Source organism: Halichoeres trimaculatus, unplaced genomic scaffold, assembly GCF_033239565.1.
Source record: "Halichoeres trimaculatus isolate MK-OKI-2021-1 unplaced genomic scaffold, fHalTri1.1 fHalTri1_scaffold_14, whole genome shotgun sequence".
Classification (NCBI taxonomy): Eukaryota; Metazoa; Chordata; class Actinopteri; order Labriformes; family Labridae; genus Halichoeres; species Halichoeres trimaculatus.
The window spans coordinates 9,680,448-9,697,999 of record NW_027437192.1 but is presented as its reverse complement, the minus strand read 5'-3'; the positions used below and the strand labels follow the sequence as shown (position 1 = coordinate 9,697,999).

Genomic DNA, 17,552 nt, shown 5'->3' with positions numbered 1-17,552 from the left:
TTGGTGATTATTCCTTTAATTGGCAAACATTAAATCCTCTTGGGTGGCAATTCAAAGCACACATCATTAATTCATCGTAAACAGCACAAATCTTTGCTAAATTTACCATTATGAAAGCACTATGTGTGGATCAGACAGTTTAGATAACAATCTTTCTTTAGTATCTGCAGCAGAGTGGGAATTAGTGCACAATACAGACACTAATGTTTAGCAGAGTGTTTGCCTTAGAGAGAGCTGGTATCAACAGATCACCCTGTGTTTTACTTCAGAGCTTTAAGAGCTTCCTCTAGTGCAAGACAAAGAGTCTGTGAGGCAGCACTCAGGGACAGCAGTGTTTGAACCAAGCGCTAACTTTAGTAATAAAACGCCAAATTGTTTTCACCTGATTGGAAGTTCAGAGATTGGATTGCTTACAACAAAACAGAATTACAATCACTTCAGTTGCTGTTGTGTTTTTCAACGTGATCCTTTTTAACCAAATTTACACCAAAACAATCTAGTAGCTCAGTGTGGGGTAATCTGAACTTCAACGCGCTATGACCAAAAAGAAAGAGGGTCACCAAAGTCTCTAGAACTAAAGGTCCATTCTGTCATTCTCATAATACTTAAAAAAAAACACAATAAAAGTGTCTTGAATTGAAATAAAAAGTATCTTTTGTTCCACGGTGCAACCCAGTGCCAAAAAATCTATCCTCTGTAGAGTCATGACAATCCAACCTGGTGGTGGTAGGATGTTTCACTTAACACAATGCTACCTCAAAATGTCTTATCCCTATGTTCTTTTTGTCCCTGGTGTCTCCAAGAAATTAAGATCTACCCTCTAGGGAGCATTAAAGACTGAATAAAACTTTGTGGCAATCCATCCTGTAGTTACCAAGATATTTCACAAATCACAACAAACACCAATATCTACATTGACCTTTTGACTTTTGCTCTATTGCGCAACTGTTAGGTTAAGATTCATCCTCTGGGGAGCATGAATTATGCTGTTTAAATTCATGACAATCCACTATGTAGAGTTGAGATGTTTTACTAAACTCACCCTACACCTTTTGCGCTCTGGTGTCACCAGGGAATATAGATGATCCCTCTTGGTAGCATGAATGACAATCCCTGGACTCTACAATTTAACTGTGTAGTTCAGGTTTATCCTCTGGGGAGCATAATTCATATTGTAAAGTTTAAATTCATAAAAATCCATGCTGAGACATTTCACCAAACACAAACCAATGCCTCTGAAGTGCCACCATAAAGTCTTTAATTATCCTCTGGTGAACATGAATGGCTGAGCCAAACTTCATGGCAATCAATCCCATAGATGTTTTCAATATCTCACTTCATAAACACAAGGCTAATCTCATTGCTTCAAATTCCATTGCAACATATCTGAAAGTTGTTGAAATTTTTTAATCTAGGCCTAGAAATACCCAACAGACAGCTGAACTGCCCATGATGCTGGTAAAATGACTCAACCAGCTCCACATTCAGCACAGTCGTACAGGTGACCGTCCAATCAAACTGTGTTAGCCCTCCCACAGCTTTGTTGTCTGGACAACAAGCCTAAGTGGTGGGAATGTTTGTGTTCCAGCTTAATGGAGTTATTGGCTTATAGGACCACAGTTTCACAGAGCCTGTTTGTTTAAAAAGCAGCACCTCACATGGTGAGTGTTGAAGCTTAATGAGATATAACATAAGAAACTGGAGCTTTCACACTAATTGGCTCACATGTATCCGGGATATGTACTCTCAGCTTATAAACAAATGTGTGCTGTAAGTCACTATTTATGTGTGCTGTTGAGTATGTGACTAGAATTGCTACAAACGCATCCATGGCAACATCTATTCAACCCCTATTCACCAATCTGTGGTCAGCTGTTCGGCCTCCTTTACTGATAGTCCTGCTTTAGAAACAGAGTACAAAAGAGAGACCCCACAATATATCATCCCTGTGTGGCTGTAGCACCCATTAAGCTGGTTGCTACAGCCCCAGGTCTGCTCCGAGGATGTTGTACTGATAAATCTGAGACTGGGTGAAGTCCAGTTAAAGGAAATAATCGATTGGTAGGAAATAAATGCTACGGTAATAATGAGGAGACACTGGCATCATGCTCTCCTTGAGAAAAGAGGCAACAAGATGTAATACTCCATGTAATCACTCAGCTTCAGAAAGGGGTTGAACTGCTGTGCATAGATGACATCTTAATGATTGAAATCAAGTCATTTTTGGAGTAATAAAGTGTTATGTGAGGATTTTAACATATGTTGTTTTGTTTCTCTTTGAGGAGTAGTTCCAGCATGTGTTTTCTGTGTTTCTATTTGCTGCCTTTTCCCCATGGCACTACAGGAATAAAAAGTCAGCATGCCTTCTGAATATTGCAATCACAATTTTCTGGTAGTAGCATCTTCAGAGTGCATCAAAACTTTTCCACTTGGACAAGAAAATGGTAAATTTCTTGAAACATGCTAGTGGTAAAACGCTTGATGAATCACCAGCATGTGATGGAGATTTTGATTGGCTGAGCAGATAGCAACCAGTCAGAGATGCTGAAAATATTTGTTTCTTTATTTATTTTAGGAGCTATCATGTATTAAGGGGACATTTCACAAACACTGCATCACGCAGTTTGCCACAGAACATGTTCATATGTGGTAGCTTACTATGCTATCAGCACTGTTTGCAAAGCATGAAGCAAAACATAACTGCTAAGCAGATAGAGGTCTACACCAGAATGGGTAAACAGGGGAATCAATACAAAGCGTACAGGAACTATAAAAAAAAATAATTGAGAAAACAAACTGGAACTCTGAACAAGAGCAGATGCTGTTGCATTAACTTGGAATCCCTGGACGTAGGTGAGTCAATAAATGTTCTCCTTTGCTGTGCATGCAACCAAAGAGGTCTATACACTAAAAAAGGTTAAATACAACTCAAAGTAAAATGCAATGAAGGGACGTCCTCAAGTTGGCAAGTTGTGACAAATTACATGCCTTACCATGTCGGGGGAAATGGTTGCATGCACACTAAACTGAAACTCCTGAAAAGTGCAAGTTGTGTTGCAATAACCAGGAATCCCTCAGCGTCACCGAGTCAACAAATGTTCTACACTGGTGAAATCTTTATTGTAAAAACTAAAATCTAGAGCAGATGTTTATTTATTTATTTTTTTTTTTTTTTGTGTGTGTGTGTGTGTGTGTGTGTGTGGGGGGGGGGGGGGGGTTAAAGGTAGTATTATTAGACTTCTTATGAGCCACATTGATATTACGAATACAAACAAACAAAAAAATTCCCAGGTAGTAAAAAACAAAAAAAAACAAAAAGAAATAGGGTAGAATGAGTTTGCTCATCAAGTTATGAAAAACTAACAGGTGAATTTTTCTTACCCCATTAGCAGTGATCTTTTTGCTCTTTACAAGCAATTAAAGGGTCATTTAAAGTTTTTGATATTGTGAAAAAATTAATTTGCCGGATTTGTCAGGTGTATGTGGCTCATGTTAAGTTTTTCAGGACAACTATACTAAACAATAAAGCAAAAAACCTGCTTATAATTAAGATTTTAAATTGAAATTAAAAAAAACTGTATCACAGTAAATAAGTTCACAGAAAGTTAACATTTTGAATTGTGTGCTTGACTGTAAATTGAAATTCAGTGATTAATCAGAGTATATTCTTTAAATTATTCCACATCCCAGTTATCTTCTTGAAAATCGTATGTTCTTGTTGCAGCTCCGAAGTTTATTTTTGGCATTGTTTCAGATTTTTTTTCTCATTTTAATTGTAACTGATTTTGGTTCTACAATGTTCAGACACCCTGCTGCATTTCACTATCACCAATTACACTCAGTATCCCTAACAATGGGAGTGTTTAGTAGCACTTTCAAGTCATTGTATATGCATATGCGTGTGGAGTCATGAAAGAGAAGCCTGGTGCTCTCCATAACAAAGAACCAGGGAGTACACACAGCTTACAACAGCATAAAGGACAGAGAAAGAAAGACAGAGGCCAGATGAAACAGAACAATGCATATCTCCATCTTCTCTCTCAACCAGCTCTGACTTTTGAGAGAAAGGCCTTTCACCGCCGAGCCGCCTTGATCAAAGACAGAATTTGTTCAAAGCAACTTTATCTTAACCTTTCTTGCCTCCCCCCCCCAATTTGACTGCAGCAGCCGGCTAACTGATTCATCGGTGCATGCGGTCTGCAGGTCTTTATGCATAGGCGATGTGAGCACAATGAAGCGAAAGGAGGCAGGCCACAGATCAAACTGTGACAAAAGCCCGCTAATGAGATAGAGGCCACACACACGGGCATGCATGACTAGACATGTTTTACAAATGTATGCAAGCATTCATTTGTTCACTGATTACACATACACACACATTAGAAGGAGAAATTGAGCACACACTAAAACAGCAGCATGAAAACGTGAAGAAATGCAGATTAAACAATAACACTTTAACAAGTCTCCAAGGGCAATTAAACAACTATTCAAAGACAATTTAACTGTAACTTTAGTGATATTTTTTGTCCTTTCTCTTTAAACTCAAAAAGGATTAGGGTAAAGAAAAAAAATTGATCAAAAATTGAATTTATTACTTATTATTCTGATAATAGTTTTTGGGACAATTATTCATTGTACATGTCAACAAATAGTCAGAAAAAGCTCAGCACATTGCACCCACAGGCCCTGGTTATTTTTTTGAAAATGCTTCCAGGTTATAAAAGAAGAAGAAAGCTTAAAAGTGTGTTTGCTTGTTTGAATTATTCAAAACAACCCATCATGTACATAAATTTACATTACAAAACTTATTCAAGGTTTTAGACCATTTTTTTATCTCCAGAGTTTGTAAACATTGCATGAATTTGAGGGTAATGCTAGCACCATGTTTGCTTAGGCTCAAGTAAAAACTACATACAGGAGGCTAAATAAAATTGTCCTAGCTTCAATGCTAAAGCTCACTAATGCATGCTTTTCTTGTTTTACAGAAAGAGAATACAAAATCTCAAAAGACAGTAGTTTTACAAGCAATTGTTTAATATCTTTATCGCCTATAATCCAGCTTCTACTATTTTTTGTTCCTGTTTGAAGAACTAAGCTAATTAGCATCATGTATGGAGTGGAGATGTTTTGTATATTAAATATTTCACCAAAAAGCGTCACAGGTGAGTTGTTATCCATCATGTTATTGTGTTACAAACCAAGTGAAGAATTCACACCATGCTTGCTTAAGCTAGTACAAGGATTGAAGACAGGACAAAGTATTAGCTTGAAAGCAAAACCTACGTAGCACAACCGCTATAGTTCACTAATTAACATTTTGCTTGTCTCACAATATGATATATAAAAACTCAAAAGGCAGTTGTTATGAAACAAGTTTTAAACAGCTTTGTTAACAGTTATTCAGCTTCTACTGTTTTAAGTTTTTGAGATAAAAGCTAAGCTAACTAGCATTATGTATGGAACGGGGTTGTGCCAGTAAATCAAATGTATTAACTGTAAAAACCTGTTCACATCAAAGCTGAATGATTTCAGTGTTCACTTGCTTAATTCTTGCGACTAACTTGCTTAATTTGTAAGTTGAAAATTTTGGCTGACACAGATTTTCCAATATTAATATTGCTGTTATGGCCAATAACCGATATTTACCCATATCGAGTTTGGGGGGAAAAAAAGAAAACCATCTGAAATGATGTGTCATGGTAGTTCAGAGAGAAAGAGTGGTGTGATTGTGAGGAGAGACGACCAATAAGAGGATCAAAGGATGCAGTGCCCAAGATGATTGCGATCAAAAAAGTATGTTTTGTCTGTTTTTTTTTTAATCAAAAACAGGAAGAGGTATATGAAAGAAGAGGGTCCACTCTTCTTAGGAACTTTTGGTGGTTACACAGTCATAAAAAACAATATTATTTGGGTCTTGAAAGATCATTTAAGATGCGTAAATATCCCTACTTCATATTGTTATGGTTTTGAGAGAAAGAGGATTACCTTCTGTGAGTTTATAAGGTATAGGTTGGTTTTTCAGTTTTATAGACACCTGCTATTTTCTGATGCCAATTTGAACCCGTTTTAAAAACTAAAACAGAAAGTGACGAGTGTACTAACAACACAAATGTCAGACGAACCTTTCCTTTAACATCAACATCTGGGCAAACCAAACTAGAGTTATGCTGCCTCTCAGATGTCCACTGAGACACAAGAGTGTGTACAAAGGCCTTGTTTGTTTCTGACTCTTAGATTCACAAGGCCTCTGACTCCTCTATATCTTCATGTCTCACCAGTTTGGAAAGAGTTTAAATTAGAGCTTTTCAACCGGACAAGCTATGCTGCAACAACAAATCAGTCCTGATCAGAGCGGAGGAAACGGTCTGTTTGACCTCGATAAACTTCACTCGCTTTATCTGACCGCTGGGAGACACAGAGAGCACGTGTGTCTGCTGCTGTACACAATTTAAACTTGATAAAGCTGTCTGTTTCTATCGCCAAAACACACACATGCGTTTGTGCAGACACAAACGGACTGATAAACTTTACTCTCTCTATCAACCCAGTGACATTTACAGGTAGTCTCTGCTTCCAGGCCTTATCGCTGAGGCAGCACTGGAGCAGGCATCAATCTGTACACAAGTGAGGCGGAGTGGACATCGGAAAAATCAGTTGGGTGCAACCTTGAGAAAGCAAAACTTTTTGTATTTTTCCTTTACTTTGGAATGATAATGCATATCTGACGCCTGTTAGTGGTATTTTTAAATCCCCTCGTGTTTACTTGTGAAATAGTTCTGGGTCAGTAAGAGCTTTAGCAACTTAACCTTTTAAGTTGTAAAGGAATAGTTGATCTTTTAACCACAGTTTCTGAATTTCAACTAGGATGCATCCAAAAAAGAACTCTGGACTCTTCTCACTGTCTGGGTCTTAAGTCATTAAATCTGAAAGCTATCTTGTTATATAGACTTTTCCAGTCCTGAAATAAAATCTTGAAGACCTGCAGCCATTTACGATTGAATTTTTTGTCATAAACCATTTTTATAGCAGCTAACAATCAATTTTATGGAGCTTCATTTAAGTTGCATTGTAACCTCAGTGAACGTAGATTTCTGAAGGCTTACTGAGTTATTTTATTGGATGCTAAAGGTTGATGTGAAGGTTATAGGGTATAGAGACTGTGGAGTTTGATATAATCACATTATAAATCAGCCTATTTGTAGAAAGTATTGGTGGTTCTTCTCTCCCAAAGATTCAAACCAGTTATTGGACATGTAAATCAGTAAAGTAGTGTACAGTCGCAACACTGCATTATGAAACCAGTATTGAGCCGTCTGGGAATAAATTGCATCACAGGCAAACTCAGCCGCACTCTTCAAAACGAAGCTCAACTTTCCCCCTGGTCCTGCTTTGACGAGTATCATTCTTCAGCTCAGCTCAGGCAGCACACCTCACAGTGGGCTAAAAAAAGACGCCGCTTCAGAGAGAAGAGGCCTTGGAGCAATGTGGTAGAGGGAGAAGAGAGACATAAATGCTGCTGAGTAACAGTCTGAGTGTAATATTCAGTCTGCACATAAACAGGCACAGGTCCTCTAAGAGAAATGTCGCTTTCTTATAGAAGAAAGGAAAGAAGGTCACATGTATGAAAGCCCACAACGTGTACTCTACCTTGTGTTAACAGTAGGTATTGATGTGTAAGATTTCTTGGAAGAAGTTTATATGGGCAAAACCTTTCAGGAAAAAATAGGAAAAAAGATTCACTGCTTAGTTATCAACAAAAAGGAGCCTACTTATGTCACCAACCTTTCCTGCCTTTTCTCTGTTCCTGTTTACTTTCCCTTTTAAAAATGCAACAAAAAACATCAAGCTAGCTTCAGTCAGGACCTCTTCCATTTAAAAGCTTTAATTATTTGCATTCAATACATTATATTTGGAAGTATGGCTCTGTTTGGGAGCTCCCTGCCCTTCCACATGCCATTCCAATGAGAAAGAGAGAGCACACTTTCCCTCTCTTTTAACCGCATAAATGCAGGGAGAGCATCAGCAAAGACCTCAAGGTTACAAAACACAAATCAGTAACAATACATATGACACTGATAAAATCAGACACAGCATTAAATGTTAATAAGGTTGGAGTAGACCGGCTATAGCAGTTTGAACATACCAGTTTGGGATTTGTCGACGATGTGTAGATGTTATCAGCTGATCAGTGTGTTATTGAGAAGTAGCATTCTGTTGCTAAGAAATGCTGATGACCAATTGGTATCAGGAAGTTAACAGCCATGTAGTGAGGTAGGATAATGTACAATAAGCAGAAATGTGAGAATATTAGAGACAGTTTTACCAATTTATTATGTGAAAAACGAGATCAAAAATTTTGCCAAAAGGCAACAGGCAGTGGTGATCAGGCTGTCCCTGGGGACCCAAATGCTGTTGAGAATTGCTCACCTTGCTTGAGGTTTTAGACAATCACATTCAAGTATCAAACACAAAAACTAGCGCTAACAAAAAAAAAATAGCTTCAAGAACTTATTTGAATGCTCTGCTTTTTTCATCCAACAATTTAGCAATTAATCAACTACTACTAGTAGTCGTATTTCCAGTGACTTTTAAAATGTTTTCTTCTTTGTTTGCGAATGTAGTCACCATACTTCTTCTCTAGATCTGTAATGCAGCTAGGAACATTCTGGTAGGAACACTGTGATACAACCAGGCAACGCTCAAAAACAAGTAAAATTGTTATTTTCTAATGATAATCATATTAAAGATTTGATTTTCAATAGAGTAATGAATGTATGAAGCTTGAGCTTGACTCTTCAGACTGTTTTCTAAATTGTGTTGCAGTCTCAATTGTCTTTGGCCTGGCCTTGCTGCAACCGTTTAATTCTATTCATCATTAGAGTGAGGAACTTGTCCCTTGTGCAGTCAGACTCAAGGACACGTTTACACTGACACACAGAAACACACAGACACACAAAATGATCCTCATTTGGACACCTTAACGAACGGATCCTACACTGTCTGTCCAGTAGCTGCTGAAAAGAAGACAGCGAGAGAACTAGAAGGAGGACTAGCTGACATAATGAGCTAGTAGCTTGCAATGTTAGCCCTCTATTAGCTGTGAGAAGAACTGCTGTAACTGGCATCTCTGCCTGCTAATGAACTGATTAACTGGTGGGAGGGCAGCCCAAACGCTGTCTGTGTGTGTCATCGTCTTTCTGTCTGTCCGGCTGACCTTTAGACACAGAGACGACAGAGGGAAACGCAAACCAAGACTGGGTGAAACATGGATGACAGACAAGGCAGAGAAGTAGGGATTGAGGAGACAAGAGTGGGAGATAAAAGAGATGTGAAGAGGGACAAAAAGGAGAGGGAAGAGAGGAGAGGAGGGGGGATGAAACCCAGCCTGGAGGTTGCTCTGCTAAAAGCCTGTCAGAACCACCATGCACATGCCTGGCAGGGCTTTAAAAGGCACTGGATCTTCCTTACAGTATGTGTGTGTGACAGTGGAGTGTTTGCATCTCTCTCGTCTTTCTAAAAAGAGATGGATGGAGGGGATTCATGGAGGAAAATAGAGTCATCTGAAGTAACCCTGGGCTCCTGACTTCCTCCTGTGTACACACCGCTCTCACTTCTAACACAACAAATATTAGCATAACTCCAAGCCCGGCCAGGGGAAATAGCGTGCCTTAAAGGAATGCACACACACACACACACACACACACACACACACAAGAGCATCTGCGTGCCCATGAAAGCACCCATGGGACACGCACATGTGGCAACACACACACACACACACACACACACACACACACACACACACACACACACACACACACACACACACACACACACACACACACACACACACACACACACACACACACACACACCCTTATCCAGCTCTCACATCTCAGAGGCGTGAGACGAATACACAGACGCACATCATAGAGCGACTTCAGAGAGAGGAAAAAAAGATGGAAACAAGTGCACGGAGGCTGGCAGACAGACTGCATCTCAGATCCTCCTTCATCAGGCGGCTGCTGTCTCTGCCTCTTAACTATTTCCTTAAGTCGACCTCTGAGCTGCAGAAAGCTTAGAAAGAAGCACAGCGTAGTGACTAAATGCAAAGCAGCATTTATATTTAATAAGAATAGCTGCAAACATGCAAACCCTATTCTTAGATTTCTTTTAACATGCCTTCACTCTTTGTACACAGGGAGTTCTTAGAGGAACACTTGTGAATAAGAGGTTCTTTTTAATGATTCATTTTATGACTCTTTTGTTAGCAAATATTCTCTTGCTTTAGTTCCTTAAAGCACTAGGTCAACGTGACTGGAGTCCTGTCTTCTAAGAAGCTATAACCAGCATCAACAGAAGGTTGTATTTGCTTTTGTTACCAATGAGAATTTCTCTGTACAAAACTGAAAACCCCATAATTTCATTCATAAGAGACTCTTGGTATTTAAGCTAACCAACTTAAAAAATACTAATTAATGATATTCATTGTGTGTTAGTTGGTTAAGAAATAATAAAAACCAATCCGGTATAAAACAGGGAGAGCACAACAGCTCTCCTAAAGTGAAGCCAAGATTATGCTTCAGTCATTTCAGATAGTTCTTATCCTGCTAATTTATGCGTAAGTGTTCATATCATGTATAGTTTTATTTACTTATCTAATGTTAAAGGGAAGGATTGAGATGTTCCATGAAGCACCATTTCCTTTTTTCCTATTTTTGGTCTATTAAGGGTATTATTGTGTAATAACACATGTATAACCTAAAAATTTTAAATAATTGTTGAGTTAAACATAACTCTTTTCATAATAACCTGAGCTACCAAATATGTAATCTAAAGGGGTTTCAGATATAGACAGTGCTGTCAAGTGTTGAAATAGGTCAATAAAACTTAAAAATAAATAAATAATAATAAATTAATAATAAAATGGAAATGAAAGTTCATTTGAATCAAAGTCAAATCAGCTGTGCCCAAGCTTTTTCAATTCTCAATATGGTTTCCAAGCCCCTTGCTGTCAGGGTTAGAAAATAACACATCTTTCTAAAAACCCCACATTCATTCTAAATGTGCCCCAGGGTGGCTACCATACAATGCCCCATGTGCTTAATGCGCATATACAAACGTTTCAGTGTGGAGAGGTACATAAACATTGGTATCTTGCCACTTTTTGATTAAAGATAGAGGCAGGTTCACAAAATAGTGCAAATTCATCACATGAGCATGCACTTTAACCTGGTTGACACAGTGCAAATGAATGAACACCAAACTTAATCATTTGGTTAAAAACCCTCTGCCATGTAAATATCAACGAAGACAACATAATAGATTGGCAGAAGTGTCAACTTTTGATCATGGTTGTCCTTGCACTGATATATTGTATGGGCTCAGAGATTTAACAGATAATATAAATGGTACCACTTGGGGGCGCTGGTTAGCACAGCAGAGGAAAAATGGATGACTAGCATGAGTGCTCACTTTAAGTCAACGCAAGAATCTGTTTCGCTTTGGATTTTACGATCCTCAAGGTTTTTGATGTTGAATATTTCAGCTTCCTTTATTTGGCTTCACTTCTGTTATAGTGGGAGATGGAGGCACATCATTCACATCAATGTACAGTCGATGATACTGCTCCTGCTGGAGAACCAGAGTGAAAGCCAGGTTAGCATACGCCGAGCTAAGCTTGAAATGCCTGGGATAATTAAGTGTTGAAAAACTGCCTTAAGTGTGTGGGTAAATGTGCTTCTTCCACCTTTTTAATTTCACTTCAAAATGAACATCCTTTTGAGCAAACATGCAACCTGGAGATGTTACTTTGGCTAAATAATTCATTACCAGCACAAACCTCAGTTTAAGATGCAGCTCTCAGCTTCTAATTCACCACACCCGCTCCTCTGAGCAGTCACGCTAAAGGCTCTCTTTGTCTCTCTATTAACTGCATCAACTTTTACAACCATCAAGGTGTTTTGTTTGCATATTGAGTTCACTGAATAATAAGAGGAGGCGGTAGTTTGTGTGAAAGAGAGGGAGACGGTTTGTTAATCCCTCATTAACAAACTTCTTAAAGGTGGCAGATCAGCTGGATTTCACTTTATCTCTTCTTCTTGGCCTGCCACAGATCCATACACCCAGTCAATACAGCAACAGAGGCAGGATCTGTGCTCTGCCCTGATTCACTCTGCTGTCAACAAACCAAACTCCTTCTCCCTTCTTCCTCCCACTGCCTCCCTCCTGACCTGGGCTTTACCCACTCCACAACAGACACGATGCATGAACACAGCAGAACTGAGGAGGTAGGTGGGCTGAGAAGGGGATCAAGAGTGTCCTCCACTTGGAGCTGGAGGGACAAGTAGAATTGGGAGAGCAGCGGTGTGGAAAAGTCTCTGTTATGAATCCTCATGATGTCTCTCCTGCAAGTTTGTGCTTGTACTTGCAGCAATCTTGATAACATAAAGACAATATGTTGTTTTTAAAGAAAGTCAAATATGTATAAACTTATAATCAGATAAGAACTGTGCATTAATGAGAAAGATGGTAATGAGAACAGCACAGGCTATTATTCATCTATATGTAAAACAATATAAGAGGACATTAAAAGAGCAGCCAGCCACCTGTGCAAATATGAGGAACGTGGATCATCTTAAATCTCATCTAAAGGACAAACAGTGATTGCAGGAGCTTGCTCAAACCGCCTGTCTGACTCAATCCCTTCCACAGAATGGATCCTTTTTGTTTATGTCTCAGCACAGCCTTTTCACAGACCTGATGGGTATGAAAATGTACAGCTGAAATCTATCCCTATGAAAAGCTTTAACTTGGCACCATGCATCACATTCCTAAATTTAAAGGCTGTTAGCTGGCTGCTCTTCAAATGTTCCCCTTCAAAATAAAACCAGACTGAAATGACAACGCAGAATACTAATTGAATTTAGTCTCATGTTTCTGCTTTCCTATCATAAATGTATGACTTTGCTCTCGACTTTAACTTCAAACTTATAGACAACAAACTTTTATTATGAGAAGAAAGCAGTGATTCTCATAAAAATGTCATTCTCATAAAGACTTTGGTCTCATGAAAACTTTTTTCTCATGAAACCATTATTCTAATAACAAGTTTATTATAGACCAAATTTACATCATAGAAGCTTTATTCTCAAAATGGCTTAATTCTCATAACCACTCAATTCTCACAACTATGTTTTTCTCATAAAAACGTAATTCTCATAATAACATTATTCCCATGAGTTAATTGTCAAAACGAATTAGTTGTCAAAATGACTTCATTTTCAAGACGACTTTACTCTCATGACTTTATTCTCATGACGACTAGATTCTCATGATAACTTTGTTCTCATAACAATTTTATCCTCACAAGAACTTTTCTCAGAGAAATTTTTTTTCTCTCAAAGCAACCAGATTCTAATAAAAACCTTACTCTCACAACAACTGGATTGTCATGAGGACTTAATTCTCATATTGACTTAATTCTCATTTCTCATCACAATTTTACTCTCAAAACAACCTGATTCTCATGAAGCTTTTTTTTATAATGAGTTTATTGTTTGGACAACTTTATTCTCATAATGACTTTTTTTTCTCCAAAATACTAAATTCTCATAAGGACTTGGTCTCATGTCCTGGAAGTAAATTTCATTACGTGGCCTTACTGCCAGGATAACTGTATTCAATGTGCATTAAATTTTCTTCCCTTTTATTTCCACCCCTTAAAAAAGCCAAATTGCAATATTTAACTGCTGTGGAAGCATGGATAGCCAATTATGTACCTCACATCTACATCTCATTCAGAGTGTGAAAGAAGAAATATCCAATCCATGAGAAAAAAATGTTGCCTGCGGATTGTTATCGACTTTTGTTGCCTGATATTACACATTACAGTTTTAATCATTTACATATGAAAGGTTAAGGGTAAGATAGCTCTCAACTTTTGAATATTGATCTTGACTGACAATTTTCTTTAATCTCCACTGCTTTTAAAGTGGTTTGAACAATAGCTTCCTCCTAGTTTGGAACTCTTATGTGACCGGCAAATCTTCCCAGATGTTCAGGGGAAGTGGACACCAGTAGAGAATGACAGAAAAAAAGACAAGTCCAAGTGAATTTGGCAGCTGTATAAGACACAAATTGGCTTCTCTGAAATCCAGCAGCAGTGGCCATCAACAGCTGCAGCCTTCATGAAGAGGAATGAATAACAGCTGGATCTGTGTTGGTGTTATTAGAGAGGAAAAAACAGACAGTGGGAGTTTATTAAATTTGTCCCAGAAACACCTGCTGATAACTGAACGAATTGGCAGCCAAAAAGGCATTGTTTGGATAGCTGATATAAACGACAGGAAGTAACAACCACCTACAGGACTCAAGGAGAGGCTTCCCAAACGGTAACTCCAACAACAAGGCCAAAAAAAAAAAAACGGTTTGTGTATGTGTGTGCCTGCGTCTGTGCTCTTTGAACCCACTCTAACTTTTATTGCCCTCCCAGGGATCATAATAAGGAACTAATTGATAGTCTTTGAGCCGCGGGCTGAGGAGAGGGGGAGTTCCTGCAGGAAGTCAACACAAATCAAACTCTCCCTGAGCCCTTAAGGTCTGGAGCGACTCCAGCTGAGTTGTGGTGGGTAACAGTGGCTGTGTGCATGTATGTGTGTGCGTGTGTGTGTGTGTGTGTGTGGGTGGTTAGGAAAGAGACAGACAGAGGGCAGAGAGAGGAAACGGGAAAGAGTGCGACTGAGATAAAGAAAGAGCAAGAGTCTGAGGCTGACATTTACTGTGTACTTCTGGAAGTCGCCTCCTCGTTTAACCGCATTAAGTTAGTGCTTCTGACCCTGAACTAAGGAAAGTACAAACACTACAGCTAAATGTCAACATCCTCCCTATCCATGTGAAATCCTAAATACCTTACATATATCTTCGCTCTGGTAAACGAATATAAAGAAGAAGAAAAAAATCACTGCCTGGCTTTTCTTACTAATCACCTGGATGTGTCATATACTCGAATCTGATTGGCCAAAACCCCATAACCACAGATAATAACTCCTAATAGCAAAAATCATGCAAGGGACAACCTGATCACACACTTCACACTTATTAAATCAATCTGCTAAAAGAAGAACAGCACATTCATACCTCTTCCTGTTGTCTATGTTGCAAAAACCTTAGTTTTGGATTTTGTCAGTAAAACCATCGAAGGATATTTTTCACATTACTCTCAATCTATTTGGAGAGCACAAAACTTCAGATTACCAAATGGCAGGCTAGATACCAGAAGATAAATGGATGTTAAAAGATGTCAACAAGTTGGAGAAAACAAATGCAAAGCAACCACCAACCACGACACTATATGAGAAGAAACTGCCAACATTAACATTACGGGTAAGACGACCTTGCATCAAAAAAATCTTCCAGGATCTTCAAATCAATTCTTTATGTCAACTTGTTTGTATCTTGGACTAAAATCTGGGTAACGAGGTTGGGAGATGAAAAGTGAGCAGGTGATTATGCAAAACAGAACCCTGAAAGAGTGGACAAGATCAGTCCTGTCTCACCCTGTCAGGATCCTATTGAGAATGACCACCTGCTCACTATACATGATCCCCTGCACAACCAGTCCTCTCTCTGATAGGTTTGTGACAGTATTAATAATGAAAGTGTAATTGTTCTTTTCTTTATCTTCTAAGACAAATGCTTCTATTTTGGTGTTACTGTTTTAAGTTACACAAAAATTCAACCTTTTTGACCTGTGTGGTGACAACACAACTGTGCTAGCTACTAAATCTGAGGGACTACTTCTTTAGTTGCATTAATATGTCATTTTTAAATCATTAGTTGGTGTCAACTTGTTTGTATATTGGTAGCCAGGTAATTAATCAGATGGTGTTTAGTGAGAAGGTGATTATGCAAAATAGAATCCTGACAGGGTGAGCCAACCACCACGGCTCACTTACATAATTAATCATCTCTCAGATTGTTTTGTTTGTTTTTAAAGTTCATATAAAAAACATCACTTTTTGTTTCACTTACACGAGCTTCAATGTTGAGTTCATTCAGATAAATTTTCTATTTGGTGCAATATAAGTCAAAAAAGGTTTATTTATAGAAGACATACATCCAATTTTGGGAGTACAAAGAAAAATCTCTGATAAAAGCAAACTCTGCTATCAAGTAAAAAAAAAGTTTTTTCTCTGTGGTGTTGTTTTTCAGGTCTCAACATCCAATAATCTGATATGACATAATCCTGACACTTCTCAGTTCTTCTCAGCTCCTCAAGGATTAGGTCACATATTCTCTGTATGAGAAAGCCCCGCCCCCTCCTCCTCACAATCAACAACCTGAGCACAAAGTGAGCATGTGGCAGCGTTTGGCTCAGATTCATATCGTCTCCTGTTCCAAAACAAACGGCCGTCTGACACAGAAAGGCATACGCCGCATTCCACAGGGCCTGAGCCAATCCATAAAATAAAGGGGGTGGGCAGGAGTAGGAGGGGTTTCCTGCACTGAGTTTCAGGGGTTTATGTACTATAAACTGGGGTGGGCAACTTATCAGCCTTTCTGTGCAATTTAAGACAAAAACGGGTGGTATTACATATTTATCTCTCACGAAAAGACCCAGTAAATAGCATGGGCCTGATGTAGCTTATTCTTCTGCACCAAAGAGCTCCATTGTTGACCAAATCCCACAAACAGCAGCGTGCTTCTGTAAATACTCACAAGTTCACCACATGAGTTTTTTTCCCAGCCCTAAACAATCCAAAACTTTGTTGCTTTTTCATGTTTGAGTCTTGCCATCTTATAGCTTAAAGCTGTTAAAAGAAGTCAGTGCATATATTATACTCATAAGCAGGGGGGGCTGAAAATGACAGAGTAGAGAACTTCTGAATGACAAACTTCTGTTTTAAAAGGTAGAGAAGCAAAGCACTCCAAGTAATAAATCAAACTATTAACTTCTTTTGGCTGCAGTGTTCCTTAATGGTTTCCTCATTGCCATGTGGATCAACCACAGAGTGCAGAACTTCCTGTAGAAATCCTCCTCTTCTTGCCCTTAAATGCGAGTCCAACAATAACTCGTATCTCGCCTGGTCTGCCAACTCTTTGAGGAGAAACATCTGTGACTTTCTGGATGTTTGGATGTCTTCACAAGCTACTAAGTCCCTACTGTTTTTTGTAGCGAGCAGGTGGTTGAGGGTGATCTAACATGCTGAAAGCTGTGCTTTTACATCATGGGGTTGGTGACAGCTGTTGTTGAATGCAAAAAAGATAGTTACTAACAAATGTTTCTCATAATAAATTGAGAATTCTCAGCTGCAAAAACCAAAAGAGACCTTTGAGAGTCGGATTATTAAACTTTTACGATATCCGTCATCTCAGGACAAGAAGCCAACAAGACTTTCACACTGGCTTGAGAATGAGAGTGAGAAGCTGAGTCTCCCCTTTTGTTCCTCTGTGACTACCCTGCACACTATTATTAAAAAGGATGAGGCCGGCCTTTTTACTGGAGCCATTAGCACAGCTTTATACCCCCATAAAGATTTAAGTAAACGGTC

The 17,552-nt window shown here is 38.7% G+C and overlaps 1 protein-coding gene across 1 annotated transcript in view; it reads right to left on the bottom strand.

The window, feature by feature from the left end:
- sdc2 (syndecan 2) overlaps nt 1–17,552 on the bottom strand; it is a 65,773-nt gene that overhangs the window by 9,510 nt on the left and 38,711 nt on the right. The window lies entirely within an intron of this gene.